This window comes from Oratosquilla oratoria, chromosome 10 (assembly GCF_046742065.1).
Source record: "Oratosquilla oratoria isolate Oo_2021 chromosome 10, ASM4674206v1, whole genome shotgun sequence".
Lineage (NCBI taxonomy): Eukaryota > Metazoa > Arthropoda > Malacostraca > Stomatopoda > Squillidae > Oratosquilla > Oratosquilla oratoria.
In genome coordinates this window covers 17,703,916-17,707,890 of record NC_134786.1, presented here as the reverse complement: position 1 = coordinate 17,707,890, position 3,975 = coordinate 17,703,916, and positions in this window count along the sequence as shown.

Below are 3,975 nucleotides of genomic sequence, written 5' to 3'. Positions count from 1 at the left end.
GTACAGAGGGAAGAGATAGGCAGTATGTTTGTAAGAAGAAAGATGGATGTGCTGGCTGTGAGTGAAACTTACATGAAAGGGAGGGGCGAGTGTGAGTTTGGGAGGTTCTCAGGAGTGAGGAGGGGACGAGGGAGAGAAGGGGTGGCTATACTAGTAAGTGAAGAGATAGGTAAGCATCTAGTGGAGTGGAAGGAGGTTTCTTCAAGGTTGATGTATATAAAGGTAAAGCTGGGAATGGGAGATGTGGGTTTTTGTAAGTGTGTATGGGCCTGGTAGTGAGAAGAGCATAGAAGAGAGGTTTTTGGATAGATTTAAATGAGTGCATAGAGGGATTGATGGTGATGTGTCTTGAAAGAGAGTTGATGATAGCAAATACAGTGTTTAGAAAGAAAGTCAAGTATAAGTACACATGGGAGAGGGTGGTGGGTGGAAGGATGCAAGATAGAGCATTAATGGACTATATAGTGGTGACCAGGAGTATGGTAGGAAGAGTTAAGGATGTACATGTTAAGGGGAGAGAGTGGGGGAATATCAGATCAATATCAGATGAAGTGAGAGTAGAGAATAGGTGGAGAAAGAGGAAAAGGGCAGAAGGTAGGGAGGTACTTAGAGTGAACTGTATAAATGTGAAAGAAAAGGAGAACGAGTATAAGAAGAAGTTGAGAGAGGAGTGAAGGATAGAGTAGAACTAGGAGTGGAGGAGGCATGGAGATGATTCAAGGAGGGAGTCATAAGGTGTGCAAAGATGGTGTGTGGAACAAGGAGGGCGAGAGGAAATAGAAGGAAGGGTAGTGAGTGGTGGGATGAGGAAGCAAAGAAGGGTGTAGAAGATAAGCAGGCTTTTATAGATTGGCTACAAATTAGGATGAGGGAATCGTATGAGAGGAACAAAGTAAAGAGAAAGGAAGTTAAGCATAAGATAAAGGAAGCAAAGAGGAGAGCAGATGTGAAATGGGGTAAGAGGATGACAGAAGATTTTGAAAGTAATAAAAAGATGTTTTGGAAAGAAATTAAAAGAGGAAGAGGAGGCAAATTAAGTAGAGAAGAAAAGGTAAAAGGTGTAGATGGAGAGACGATAATGGAAGAGAAGGTGGGCAGAGTATTTTAGGGAGTTGCTAAATGTGAAGGAGGATAGGGAGGGAAAGGTAGTTGCAATGGGAGGCGCTAAGAAAATGAGTTAGGAAAATGGAGGAGAAATAGGGAAAGATGAAATGAGAGCAGTTGTTAAGATGATGAGAGCAGGTAAGGCACATGTATTGGATGGATGCCATGCAGAATGCCTGAAAAAAGGAGGTACAGTTATGGTGGACTGGGTGGTGAGGTTATTTAATGTTTGTTTAAGAGAAGGTAGAGTGTCGGAGGACTGGAGGAGTGCCTGTATAGTTCTGCTTTGCAAGGGAAAGGGGGACAGGTGTGAATGTAGTTTCAGAGGGATCAACTTGTTGAGTGTAGTTCGTAGTTGGGAAGGCTTATGGGAGGATCTTGTTTGAGAGGATTAGGAGAGGAACAGAGGGAGTAATTAGTGAGGAAAAGTGTGGTTTTGGGACAGGGGTTGTGTAGATCAGATTTTTGTGGTAAGACAGATATGCGAGATAGCTATAGGAAAAGGTAAGGATGTTTTTTGGGCTTTTATGGATTTGGGAAAGGCTTACGGCAGGGTAGACTGACAGGCACTGTGTGAGGTACTGCAGATATATGGGATAGTAGGAAATGCTGTTAAGAGCAGTCAGGAGTTTTTATGAGAGTAACAGAGCTTGTGTTAGGGTTAGAAATGTAGAAAATTAATGGTTTGAGGTAAAGGTGGGACTTCGTCAGGGATGTGTTACGTCGCCCTGGCTGTTCAATCTATACATGGATGGGGTGGTTGCAAGAGGTGAATGCAAGGGTGGTGGGTCAGGGATTGGAGATGGTTAAAGAAAATGGAGAAATAAGCCAGTTGTTGTTTGCTGATGACACTGCACTTGTAGCAGGATCAGAGGAGGAATTGAGGAAGTTAGTGACAGAGTTTGAGGTGTGTGAAAGAAGGAAGCTGAAGATGAATGTGGGCAAAAGTGAGGTGATGAGATGTACAAGGGGAGAGAGTGACAGTAGGCTGGAAGTGAGCATTAAGGGAGAGAGACTGGAGGAAGTGGATAGTTTTAGATACTTGGGTGCGAATGTGGCGGGAAAGGGAGGAGTGGGGGTGGAGGTAGAATGTAGATTGAGAGAAGCGAGTAAATGCCTTGGTGGATTAAAAAGTGTAATAAGAAATAGACATATGGGAATGGATGCTAAGAGGAGGTTATATGAAGGAGTGATTGTGCCGACAGCACTGTACGGGGCAGAAACATAGAACATAAGAGAGGAGTTTGAATATGCTACATAGGCTACATAGAGTGAGAAATGAGGAAGAGAACAGGGGTGGAAGGGGAGTTGGGAGATAGGGTTGATGAAAGAGTATTAGGATGGTTTGGACACATGGAAAGAATGAGTGAAGATTAGTAAAAGAGGTGTGGAAGGCAGAGATAGGAGTGAATATGAGGGGGTGTCCTAGGATGAGATGGATGGATGGGGTAAAAGGGGCATTACAAAAGAGAGGAATGTCTGCTGAGGAAGGACGGGAAAAGACAGAAGATAGGGGTGAATGGAGAAGAGTTGTGTATGGATGATGCTGTGATGCATGAGGGGGAGTGGATGGGGGATGGGGGGTGAGGAAGTTTGGAGAAATAATTTGACACAGCCTAAAGGGATTTCCCCCCATCCTCTCCTTTTCTGCATGAGGGGATGGAGAGGGGGGGTTGCCTAATTAATGAAGCAGCCTTGCTGTGGATGTGCTGTGTCTTGTGACACTGCATCTGACCCAGGGCAGTGGACAGGATGCAGGGATGACCCATCATCCAGGAGGTGCCACGATGAAAGGGAGGGAGGAGGGTGGAGGGGAGTGGAATATGTAGGGGATGGAATGGGTGGGAGTGGTCTCTATGCCTTATTCTTTTTGGCTTCCCCACCATGTATGGGTGAAAAAGTCTTTGGTATATGTATGTATTTTTCAACCTCTCATTTTCACATTTTAACTCGGCCAATTCTTTTTTTAATGCACTTACCTCTTCTTTTATTTCAGTGTTTACTTTTTTAAGTCACTCACTTCCTTGTTTAAGTCTTTATTCATCTTCCATAGATCAGTAGTTTCTTGCTTCCATGATTCATTCATATTTCTCATGTCCCTCTCTATGTCTATAACTACTAAAAAGTCTTCTTTCATACACACTAAATCCAGAGAAATAACCCTCATCACTATTATCAAGTAAAAACCTTTTCATACCTCTTGGTAATCTGTTTACATTTTGCTTCACCCATGTGCCAGTAGATGGCTCTGGGTACAAGTTTATATTAAAACGCAACTGATGGCCATCTTCTGGTTTCTCTGGCCTATCATTTTCTTCAATTTTACTTTAGTTACACACTATTTACATTGTAAATTAACCATTTCAGGTATCCATGTGCACTCCCTTTCCCATATACCACACCCTAGGTATTCTGTAATTGTATCACTGTTAAGATATTCATTTTTAAAGTATTCTCATGAGCTCCAATTTATCTGTGTTGTCACTGTGACATATGCAGTTGTGTGTATCCACACATTTTCATGTGCATGTGTTACATGGGGCTGATGGTAGGTTCTTTCAGGCATTTTTGTAGAATAGCATGCTGCCAGTGTAGATTCTTTGTTGCTGTCAGTTGGTGGAGTGTGTAATATAATGGGATGGATGAGTGGGACAGAGCTCTTGTGTGTGCCTATCATCTTAATGTGCTGTTCTGTAAGGAGGATCTTGGTTTCAGTATGAAGATGTTCTATTGGGGTGTTTTTGGTGCATCCTGTTATTATTCATACTGCTTTTCTTTGTGCAGTTTATAGGGTGCCTATCATCTCGATTGTTGGAAACTATGCTGTGGAGGCATAGTCAAAATGGTTCTTAGGAACATTGAAAAAATAAC